Consider the following 12,990-nt stretch of genomic DNA (forward strand, 5'->3'; position numbering starts at 1 on the left):
TGGTTCTAATTGCTTTGGGTGTGGTGGAACCAATCTATTGATTGATATCCAATGATTTTAGAGAGTTAAATATGCTTCCAAAATACATTTGTCATTTTTAAGAAGGTATGAGAATATATTATTCAATTGTATCAATACAAGCTTGGAAGAGTAGATTGTCCATATCTGGAAGAAAATGTGAATTAGTTTTACTGAAGTGAATCAATGTTTCCAATTACAATAATGATTTTCTATTGTGGTCATAATATCTTATAACACAGTGAGATTTCCATTGGACATTATTGTTTGTCATACATCATATAAGTATGCCCCTTCACCGCTTGTGCCCACCCTCCACCCCCCTTCCCCTGGTAAGCACTAATTTATTCTCCTTGTCCATAAGTTTGTTTATATTCTACACATATGTGAAATCATATTGTGTTTGTATTTCTCTCTCTGGCTTATTTCGCTTAACGTAATGTCCTCAAGCTTCATCCATGTGGTTGCAAATGGGACGATTTTGTCTTTTTTATGGCTGAGTAGTATTCCATCATATATATATATCACATCTTCTTTAGCCAGTCATCAGCCAGAGGCCACTTGGGTTGCTTCCATGTCTTGGCCATTGTGAATAATGCTGCAATGAACATAGGGGTGCATAAGTCTCTTTGAATTGCTGATTTCCGGTTCTTTGGGTTAATACCCAGTAGTGAGATAGCTGTGCCATATGGTAACTCTACTTTTAATTTTTTGAGAAATCTCTATACTGTTTTCCACAGTGGATGTACCAGTTTGTATTCCCACCAGCAGTGGATGAGAGTTCCCTTTTCTCCACAACCTCTCCAACATTTGTTATTTTTCATCTTGGTGATTATAGCCATTCTAATGGATGTAAGATGGTATCTGAGTGTAGTTTTGATTTGCATCTCCCTGATGATTAGTGATGTTGAGCATCTTTTCATGTGCCTATTGGCCATCTCTATGTCTTCTTTGGACAAATGTCTGTTCATTTCGTCTGCCCACTTTTTGATTCCTTTTTTGTAGTTCAATTCTGCGAGCTCTTTATATATTATGGAGATTATTTATCAGACATATGACTTGCAAATATTTTATCCCAGTTAGTGGGCTGTTTTTTCATTTTGATCTTAGTTTTCTTTGCCTTCCAGAAGCTCTTTAGTCTGATAAAGTCCCACTTGTTTATTTTGGTTTTTTTCCCCCTTTATATGAGTAGACATGGTATTCGAAAAGATCCTTTTAAGTCTGATATCAAAGAGTGTACTGCTTATATTCTCTTCCAGAAGTTTTATGGTTTCAGGTCTTACCTTCAAGTCTTTGGCCCATTTTGAGTCTATTTTTGTGCATGGGGAAAAATAATGGTCTACTTTCTTTCTTTTGCATGTGGCTGTCCAGTTTTCCCAGCACCGTTTATTAAAGAGGCTTTCCATACTCCAGTGTATGTTCTTAGATCCTTTGTTGAAGATTAGCTGTCCATAGATGTGTGTTTTTATTTCTGGGCTTTCAATTCTGTTCCATTGGTCTGTGTGCGTGTTTTTATACCAGTACCATGCTGTTTTGCTTACTACAGCTTTGTAATATATTTTGAAGTCAGGGATTGCAATGCCACCAGCTTTCTTCTTGTTTTTCAGTCTTGCTTTGGTTATCTGAGGTCTTTTGTTGCCCCAGATGAATTTTTCAGAGTGTTCTATTTCTGTGAAGAATGTCATTGGGATTCCAATTGGGATTGAATTGAATCTGTAGATTGCTTTAGGTAGTATGGACATTTTAACTACATTGATTCTTCCAATCCATGTGCATGGAATATCTTTCCGTTTCTTTAAGTCATTATCAATTTCTTTCAGTAATGTCTTATAGTTTTATTTTGTAGGTCTTTCACTTCCTTGGTTAAATATATTCCTAGATATTTTATTATTTTGTTGGGATTGCACATGGAATTGTATTCTTGAGTTATTGTTCAGTTAGTTCCTTGAGTATACAAATGCTACTGATTTTTGTAAGTTGACTTTGTACCTTGCATCTTTGCTGTAGTTATTCATTATTTGTAATAGTTTTCTGATGGAATTTTTTAAGGTTTTATGTATATAAAATCATGTGATCTGGAAACAGTGAGAGTTTCACTTCTTCAGTGCCTATTTGGACTCCTTTTCTTTTTCTTGCCTAATTGCTCTGGTCAAAATCTCCAGTACTATGTTGAATAAGAGTCGTTAGAGTGGGCATCCTTGTCTTATTCCTGTTCTCAGAGGGATGGCTTTCAGTTATTCCCCACTGAGTATGATGTTCGCTGTGAGCTTGTCATATATGGCCTTTATCATGTTGATGTACTTTCCTTCTATGCCCATTTTATTCAGAGTTTTTACCATGAATGGATGTTGGATCTTGTCAAACGCCTTGCCTGCATCTATGGAGATTATCATGTGGGTTTTGTTCCTCATTTTGTTAATGTGGTGAATCACGTTGATGGATTTGCGAATGTTGATCCATCCTTGTGTCCCTGGTATGACTCCCACTTGATCCTGGTGTATGATCTTTTTAACGTATTGCTCTATTCGATTTGTTCCAATATTTTGTTCATGATTTTTGTATCTATTTTCAGCAGCAATATGAGCCTGTAATTTTCCTTCTTTGTGTTGTCTGTAGATGGCTTTGGTATCATGGTAATGTTGGCCTCATAGAATGAGTTAGGAATATTTCCATCTTCCTCGATTTTTTGGAATAGTTTGAGAAGAATGGGTAATAAATCTTCTTTGAATGTTTGGTGGAATTCTCCTGAGAAGCCATCTAGTACTAGACTTTTATTTTTGGTGAGGTTTTTGATAACTGTTTCAATCTCTTTACTTGAGATTGATCTATTCAGATTCTCTATTTCTTCTTCATTCCGTCTTGGTAGGTTGTAAGAGTCTAAGAATTTATCAATTTCTTCTAGATTGTCCAGTTCATTGGCATACTGGTTTTCATAGTATTCTCTTATAACCTTTTGTATTTCAGTATTTCCATTGTAATTTCTCCTCTTTCTTTCCTAATTTGTTTATTTGAGCCTTTTCTCTTTTTTCTTAGTAAGTCTGGCTAAGGGTTTGTAAACTTTGTTTATCTTCTCAAAGAACCAACTCCTTGTTTCATTGATCCTTTGTACAGTCTTTTTGTTTCAATTTCATTTATTTCTGCTCTAATTTTTATTATTTCCCACCTTCTACTGAGTCTGGGCTTTGTTTTTTCCTCTTTTTATAATTCTGTTATGTGTAGCTTAAGATTGTTTATTTGAGCTTTTTCTTGTTTGTTGACATGGGCCTGTATTGCTATAAATTGCCCTCTTAGGACTGCTTTTGCTGCATCCCATATGAGTTAGTATGGCGTGTTTTTATTCTCATTTGTCTCCAAATATTTTTTGACTTCCCCTTTTGTTTCTTCGACAACCCATTTGTTGTTCAGTAGCATGTTGTTTAGTCCACACATTTTTGTTCCTTTCCCTTTTTTCTTGTAGTTGATTTCTACTTTCATAGCATTATGGTCAGAGAAGATAGTAGATATGATTTCAATCTTCTTAAATGTGTTGAGGTTTGCCTTGTTTCCCAATATATCATCTATCCTTGGGAATGTTCCATGCACACTTTAGAAGAATGTATGCTCTCCTGTTTTTGGATGGAGTACTCTCTATATATCTATTAAGTTCATCTGGTCTAGTTTTCATTTAATTCCACTATCTCCTTGTTGACTTTTTGTTTGGATGATCTATCCATTGAAGTAAGTGGGGTATTGAGGTCGCCTACTATTAGAGTGTTGTTGGTAATATCTTCTTTTAAATTTGTTAGTAGTTGCTTTATGTAATTTGGTGCTCCTGTGTTGGGTGCATATATATTTATATGTGTTATGTCTTCTTGCTGGAGAGTCCCTTTTATCATTAAATACTGCCCCTTGCTGTCTCTCTTTACCTGTTTTATCTTGAAGTCTACTTTATCTGATATAAGTATGGCAACACCTGCTTTCTTTTGTTTGCCATTAGCTTGGACTATTGTCTTCCTTCCCTTCTCTCTGAGCCTATGTTTGTCTTTAGAGCTGAGATGTGTTTCCTGGAGGCAGCATATTATTGAATATTATTCTTTAATCCATCCTGCCACTCTGTGTCTTTTGATTGGAGAATTCAGTCCATTTGCATTTAGAGTGATTATTGAGAGATGAAGGCTTAATACTGCCATATTGCACATTTTCCAGTTCTTCTATATATTCTTTGTTCCTTTTCCCATGAATATCAGGCTACCAACTTGATTAGGTAGTTTTCTATGTGGTTTTCTTCATTTTCTCCTTTTTTATCATATATGTCTCTAATTATTTGTTTAGTGGTTACTATTAGGTTTGTATAAAAGTCTAGAAGATGAGATAGTCCATTTTCTGATAGCCTCTTATTTCCTTATACTATACTGATTCCATTCCTTTCCTCTTACCTTTCTAATTTATTTTTTTGATATATTATTCCTTCTTGTGTTGTGAGTTTGTGATTAAGGTGATGATATAATTTTTATTTTGGTGTTTTCCTTTTCTTTATCCTTGATGTAAGAGTTAAGTGTTTATCAACTTGATCTGATAGAGAGCTGTCAATTTCTGATTGTTGCCTTCCTATTCATCTGCTTTCTCAGGGCTTCGTAGCTCTTTTCCTGATTTCCTCTTTTTCCTTTCAGATATGAGGGCTTTCTTGAGGATTTCTTGTAGTGGGGGTCTTGTGGCAATGAACTCCCTTAGCTTTTGTTTACCTGGGAAAGTTTTTATTTCTCCATCATATCTGGAGGAGATTTTTGCTGGATAGAGAATTCTTGGCTGGAAGTTTTTGTCCTTCAGGATTTTGAATATGTAATTCCACTCTCTCCTAGCCAGTAAGTTTTCTGCTGAGGAATCTGCTGAAAGCCTGATAGAGGTTCCTTTGTAAGTTATTTTCTTCTGCCTTGCTGCTCTTAATATTTTTTCTTTCTCATTGACTTTTGCCAGCTTTACTACTATATTCCTTGTAGTAGGTCTTGTTATATTAACATAGTTGGGAGTTCTGGTAGCATTTTACATGAATTTCTATATCCTTTCCCATGTTTTGGAAATTCTCCACTATTATTTCTTTGAACAAGCTTTCTGCTTTCTCCTTTTCTTCCCCTTCTTGAATACCTATAATCCTTATGTTGCATTTCCCAATTGAGTCAGATATTTATCTGAGAGCCTCTTCATTTCCTTTAAGTCTTAGTTCTCTCTTCTCCCCCCTCTGAAACATGTCTCTAGTATTGTCTTCTAAATTGCTAATTCAGTCTTCCATATTTTCAGTTTTGTTGTTTAGGGAGTCAAAATATTTTTAATTTCATCCATTGTGTTTTTTATCTCCACCCATTCTGATTGGTTCTTCTTTAAAGTTTCAATCTCTTTTGTGAAGAAGCTTCTTAATTTGTTAATTTGTCTTTCCTTGTTTTCTTGTTACTTGTTGAGTTTTTTCATGATAGCTATTTTGAATTTTTTGTCATTTAAGTGATGGATTTCTGTGTCTTCTGGGTTGGCTTCTGGGTACTTGTCACTCTGGTCTGGAGATTTAATATATTTTCTCGTATTGCTTAATGGTGTGGATTTTTGCCTCTGCATGATGTTATTATCTGGTCACTGCTGTCATGCGCCTCCACTGGATGAGGATCAGGTGTTGTGTATTCTGGGTCCAGCATGATGTGGTGATCCCCATATCTGGCCAATTGCTGCTTTCCTCACTGTGCAATGCTCTGGCCAATGGAAGATCTAGAGCACTGGGCAGGGGGAGCACTGCTGTCCTTCACCTGTGCTTTTCTCAGTCACCGCTTCTCACTCTGTGCAGAGTGCTGGATGATAGTATGACTAGAGTTACAGGAAGTGTAATGAGCACTTTCATATACCTGCATGCCACCCCTAAACATTGCCTCTCTCTCTCTGTGTTTCTCTGACTGATCACAGGGCTCCACCTGCCACTACTTCTCTCTCTGTGTGGTTCTCCTCATGATTGTGGGGCTGGAGCACAAGGCTGGATCACCAGGCAGGACCAGACCACCTCTCCCCAGCTGAGCTGCTCCTCTAGTCAATCCCTCTCTCATTCTGCCACTCTCCTGGTGAACATGGGGCTAGCGTGCAGTGCTGGAGTGTCAGACAGGAACAGATCACCCCTCCCCAGCTGAGCTGCTCCTCTAACCAGCCCCTCCATCACTGTGCTATTCTCCCAACAAATGTGGGGCTGGAGTGTTGGGCTGGAGTGCCAGGTGGGACCAGAGCACCTCTCCCTAGCTGTGTCCATCCTCTAAACATGAGTCTTCTCTCTCTGTGGAGCTCCTGCCAAGCAGCTTCACCTTCCTCCAGAGGATCCAGTCTCACCACCACCTTCAGGCATATGGCTATGTGGGTCTCCCAGATGTCTCCTGTGTTGTGTCTGTCTTGTATGTTGGTGTTTAAATGTCCCTCTAGCTGTATTTTAGAAAGGAGAGCCGAGGGAAGAGCTCACTCCACCATGATGCTGATGTCAGTCTCTCAATAATGATTATTTTATGTTCAATGAATAATCCAGAGTCCAAGTTATGCCATTTATATATCTCAAGACACATGCATTATGCATAGAAAAAGATAGAAAAATCATACAGAAAATGTTAACAACAGTTATCTCTGAATGGTTGCATTTAGCTGATTTAGCTTTCCCTTTGTTATTTTCTAAGTAATCACCATGTTTTCTAAGTCAATTTGTATATTTTCTGTAATTAAATTTTTAAAAGAAATTCATGAAGTAGGCTTGAGGAAGAGTTGTATCCACTGATTTAGAAGAAAGTACAATTTTGTAAAATGTCACGTAGGAGAGCATTCAATCTAATTCCTGAGTTTGTGATGTAAAAATAAATGGTTCGTTAAAGATTCTCTAGGGACTGAAAAGAAGTGATGGAGGCGAACAAAATCCTACAGTTTGTTCCTAGGAGTCATATTCAGCTTTCAAATCTCTCTCTCCCAAAGGCTCAAGTTGCTGGGTTTTGGTCTCTTCCCCTCTCCCTGGGGTATCATCCTGATCTTTGCTTTGAGGATATCTACATTGTGCCTATCATAGTACAGTCACACCAGAAAATTTAAAGACAATATTACAAAATCTGAGAATGTCCTCGTATTTCAAAATTTTGTAGAAAGGAGATAAGAATAATAAGTATAAAGTAATAGTGAACACTGTATATCATGACATTTTGATTTCCTGATAGAAATGTCTGTAGGTATACCACAAATGTGGAAAATGTTGCTGGAGTGAAAACCAAAAGTTTCTTTGTGATAGTGATTTGGATTTAGAGGTTTATATATAGCAAGTGATGCATCAGTACACCAGAAAAAGAGGATGTTCCAGTTAAAAGAAAAGGAAAATGGCATAAGCCAAGCAATAAATGAGCAAATGATCATTTAAGCTGAGAATACTGGCATGATTCATGAAGGTTGAACACTAGGGGATAGTTAGCGTAAGGCTTTAGGCAGAACTGAACAGAGAAATGATTTGCCATGCCAATATATGAGTCAAAAGATTTGGATTTTGTGGTCTGATGTTTATTATTAAATAAACTTCATAGGGTTGCTGCAGTAAATTATCAGAAACTCAGTGGATTAAAACAGTGGGAATTTCTTCTTTCCCAGTTCATGAAATCAGAAGCCTGAAGTCCAGGTGCTGGCAAGGCCATGCTCCCTCTGAAGATGCTAGGGGAGAATGTTTCCTTGCACCCTCAATATTCTGATGGCTCCTGGAGTTCCCTGGTTGGTGGTAGCAAATGCCAGTCTCTGCCTCCATCTTCACAATGCCTTCTTACATGTATGTCTCTGTGTGTCCTTTTCTGTCTCTTATTAGGACACACTCATTGGATTTAGGGATCACCCTAATCCATTATGATCTTATCTTGATCCTTACCTTTATTACCTCTGAAAAGACCCTATTTCCAAAAAACATTCTGAGCTTCTTGGCGGGCATGGATATTCTGGAAGACCCTATTTGACCCACAGCATTTATGCTACTTCACATATGCTTCACAGCTATTATAATAAACATTGAAGTGAGTAGAAATCAAATAATCAAATAACTGGTTTATTACAGTAGATTTAAAAATCTGGTGAATTCACTAAAGAATTTGAATCATCATTTCTAATAGAAGCATTGAACTATCCTCAATATAATAAATCAAATTACTTTAGAAATACAAATCTTCTACAAAATCATATTGAGTGATTCATCAACTTCATGATACTCTCCTTCACATCTTTGTTTCCTGAGGCTATATATCAGAGGAGTAAGGATAGGAACCAATACTGTATAAAATAAAGAACTAGTTTGACTATGAGCCATCAGATTTTGGAGTTGGGTACACAATAAAGGAATGAGAAGGTCCCATGGAAAATGGTGATGGTGGCAGGGAGGGAGGCACACGTATTTATGAGAGTCATACTAGTACTCTTTTATTATCCTGAATATTTCAAACATGTGCTTGTTATTTGCTAACTTATTTTTCAAATCATTGTTAAATGATTGAAGACACTTCTGTGGTTGTGAACAACTTGAGAAGACAAGATACTTTTGCTTTCTCAAAACCACATATACAGATATAACAAAGATTACATGACTCAAAACAAGATAACATATGTAGCTTTAATCAAACAAATGTTTCCATCAGGAGAAGTTTTGTGTGTGATTATGTAACCACTGATGTTATTTTTACAATATTCTCTAGATTTCTCTAGAGGATATGGAACCCTTGAGCAAAATACTTTTCAGCTACTCTCCAATTCAGATAGTCTATGATTATTTAATATTATAATATGCTAGAAAAGTTATGAGATTGAAAATAATAATAGAAATTTAAATGATTATGATCAAGGAATGTAGAGGAGTATGTTGAGAGCATCATTATCATTAAATGAGAAAACAATCTAATAAGAAAGAAAACACAACAGGGAAGGAGCAGCATGCCATAAACACAACTTCATCACTTTACCAGGTTGCTACATTAGTTTTAGAGCAATAAGATGATTATTGCAGTATCATGATGGAATCAATGGAAAGCTTGAAGATATACAGGGCTCTATTCCCTTCACTGTCCACATGTTTTTTTCAAAATTAAAAATTCTTTTGATGACTGATAAATGCTGCTGGTGTGTTACACAGGCTTTCTTATGTGGTGATCTCAGATCAGTGTTTGAAGAGACTGGAAGTAGAAGTGTCACTGACTGACTGCCTCGAGTAACTCAGAGGAGTAAGCACTTAACTTTCTCACAACCGTTTCTTCAGTTATAAAAGATGCAATCACCAACTGCCCTGAACCAGTCCAAACCACACTGCAAGAGGGATGCCCGTGCAGATTGCCCGTGAAGTGCTGAGAGATTAGCTTTGCTTCATTTTAGTGTTAAGATGACCCCAGGGGGAGCTTAGGCCTTGTTAACATAACATGCAATGTGTGTGAAAGCATGTTTTCAAACTGCGTCTGTGTGAATATCCACCTCTACAGGTAAGGATGAAAATTCCCTTGCGAATACTCATTCCCCATGCAAAATAAAAGGCGTCTGCTTTCCCTTGTTTGGGGAGACACACCTTTGGAAATAATTCCCCTTATTGTGGGCTCCTTATTTGCTGCAAATAAATTGTACTTTGTGTGACAACTATTTCTTGTGAAGTCTTTGATTTCAACTCACCAAGAAGCAAACCCACTTTGGTTTGGTAAAAAAATTGGTGACCACAAAGGAACTTCTGTCTCTCTGAGATTCATGTCCTCCAGCCACCCAGTTTTCAATAGGGGGAGCAGTGGGCTATGGCAACACACTCAGGCTAGCCCATCCACACTACCAGGTACTGAAGATTGGACCTCATGAGGAGGGTGTCCTTCTTAGTGAATGTGCTGCTGGCTTGACCTCACTGCCCCATCGGGAGACCCAGTGGCTGCATTGAAAGCTTTGCTTGGAGGATCTCTCGATGGAGTCAAGTGGTGCTGACTCCATGACATGTCTATAAGAGTTATTTTTTAAGTTATCTTACAAAGTCTGCTTAAGCCTTGCTTAAGGACTTAAGGAATTGCACAACCCAGCCATTGGAGAAGCCCAATGCTTTGGCTCTGGGGAAACAGGAGCAATCTGAACCTTGATGAGTCTTCCCTGAAGGTTCAAGTCCTGGAGTGATGTGGTGTGGATTCAAGTCTCCTCTGGGGTTTTGTTTTCCCTTTCACTCTCTGCTAAAGGACTTCCACTGATCTCTGGAGTCTCGTACTTTAGTTAAGTCTTTCCAGGACCTCTGCCCAATCCATTTCCTTATTTGTCTTGGGTCTGGTTTAAGGCAACTGGGGTGCTTAACCTCCTCTGAGCAAAATCTTGTGGCACCTGCACCACCAGTAATCATTATAAGTTTCCCCTGGACTCTTGGAAACAGACCACAAGAAAAAATCCTAGAATATGGGAGTGCAAGTTGCATCCCAGAGGAGAGCCTTTTGGGCTGTATCCTCCAGAATTGGAAGGCATTTGGGTATCATGAATTAACCCAAGAGCAGATAATCTTTCTATGTAATATGTCCCCTTTTCCATCTCTGATCTGTATAATTGAAAGGCACACACTAAAGGATTGAGCGCTGACCCAGAAGAGTTCATAAACCCAACAAAGTGAATCTTCTCCACTCATGATCCAACCTGGGCAGGTATTCAAAGCCTGTTGACTACATTTCTGACACCTGAGGAAAAGTCACCTGTTCTGTTCAAAGCTAGAAAGCAAGCATGTAAGGAAGATGACTCGAGGTCAGACATCCACAGGCCTAATGAATAAGTTGTGTCAAGGATTGACCCTGGGTGGAATCAAAACGATCTTGATAATCAAGAAAACCTTGGACATTTGGGGAGTCTGCTTTTGAAAGGCATGCAAATGGTAAGGAAGGCAACCATTAACTGGTCTAAATTGAGAGGTCCAACAGGATCCTGAGGAAAATCTGTCCACCTTTTTACAGAAGCTGTGAGACTCCCTTGGGTGATATATAAATTTTGACCCTGAGGCCCAGGGCAGTAGAGTGGTTATTAACACCTATTTCATATCTCAAAGTGCTCCAGACATCCGTAGGAAACTCCAAAAGTTGGCCATAGGTCCTGATACTAATTCTGCACAGATAGCAGAGGCTGCCTTTGGGGTGTTCAACAACCAGGATGTAACTGAGGTTGGAAAAGAAGACAAGAATATGAAAAGGCAATCTTCCCTGCTATCTATGGCCTTACAGACTGCTCAAGGTAACCTGAGGGAAAGGAAGAAGATTCCATTGGTGGGTGATCCCAGCCCCCAGCAAGGGACCAGAAGGCCATCAACAAATTTGGGGGCTAATCAGCAAAAGTACTGTAAACAGGAAGGGCATTGGCAGTGGGATTGTCTGAACCATCCCTAGAGAGGGAAGGGATCAAACAAGACTGAGCTGTGGCAACTTCCCTTGATTACAGATGAGTCATTATGGGGCCATGGGGCTCCCAATTTGGCTCCAAGCAACCAAATCTCCCCAGAGGAGCCCTGGGTGACTCTGGCAGTGGAAAGAGAGCACGTTGAATTCTTGCTCAATATCAAAGCCACATTTTTGGTGTTGAACAATCAAAGGGGAGACCTGTACACAAAAAATGTGTGACATAAAAGGAGTATCAGAAAAAGGAGAGACCAAAGGTTTCTGGTGCCTGGACCTGTGAAATTGAATCAAAAGTGTTGAAGCATTTTTTTCCTGTATCTACCGGAATTCCCTGTTACCCTTTCTAGCAAGGGACATACTAAGTTACGGGGCTTGATAAGCTGGGAACAAGATAAAATAGATAACCAAGTCCTTAAAAGATGGGGAGTTGAGCTCAGGGCCCTATTGCAAGATACACCAGCACTTAAGAAGGAAGAGAGTTCCCTAAATGTTTTAAGCCAAGTTAACATTGAAGTATGGGCACGAGGACAGGTGAGACAAGTAGCCAATTCCACACCATTAAGGTAAAATTGAAGAAGATAGATCACTGGACCCATGTAAAACCATACCCCTTGAAGCCAGAAGCCAGAAGTCAGAAGAGAAATCCTGACTGTAATCAATAGGCTTTTAGGACAGGGATTGATCAGGCCATGTAGATCCCTATAAACACTCCCATCTTACCCATTGAAAAGCCAGTAACAGGGGAATATAGAATTGTTCAATACCTTAGGACTATCAGTGAAACAGTCTGAGACATACAGCCTGTAGTACCTAATTCTTACACTGTGCCAGTTGATCTCCCTGGGGACAGCAGGTTCTATACAGTGCTGGGTTTAAAAGATGTTTTTTCCTGCATCCCACTGGATCTCAACACCCAGGGAATATTTGCCTTTGAATGGGAGAATCGAGACTCCCACCAAAAGCAACAGTATTGCTGGACTGTCTTACTGCATGGGTTCAAAAACTCCCCTATTATCTTCAGGGAAATCATGGACTGAGATTTAAGGGAACTAAAATTAGGAATTAGGACACGGTACTGGGTTACACTATGTGGATGACATCTTAATAGCCAGGCCTATTAAGGAAATCTGATAAAAACACTCTAACTATATTAAACTTCTTAACCAGTAAGGGATATAAAGTGTGTAAAGGGAAGGCACAAATATCTAAATCAGTTCTAAAGTTTTTGGGGTTTATCATTTCAAGGGGACAACACAGACTTTCTCAAGAGATAAAAATGGCAATATGTCAACTTCACCAATAACTCATAGGGAGCTACGAGGATTCTTGGGGATGGCTGGCCTCTGCCACATTTGGATCCCTAATTTTGGATTGATTGCTAAGTCTCTCTATGTAAACTATAGGGACAGAATAGACCCCTTTGAGTGGAATAAGCTATGTGACCAAGCTTTCAATAAGCTTACACGCTTGCTAATGGAAGCACCTGCAGGGGCCTTACCAGACCTGAGCAAAAAATTTGACCTATATGTTCATGAAAGAGAATAGCTATAGGAGTGCTAACTCAAGTGTTGGAACCCTTAAAAAGAGTGAT

This window comes from Equus caballus, chromosome 17 (genome assembly GCF_041296265.1).
Source record: "Equus caballus isolate H_3958 breed thoroughbred chromosome 17, TB-T2T, whole genome shotgun sequence".
Taxonomy (NCBI): domain Eukaryota; kingdom Metazoa; phylum Chordata; class Mammalia; order Perissodactyla; family Equidae; genus Equus; species Equus caballus.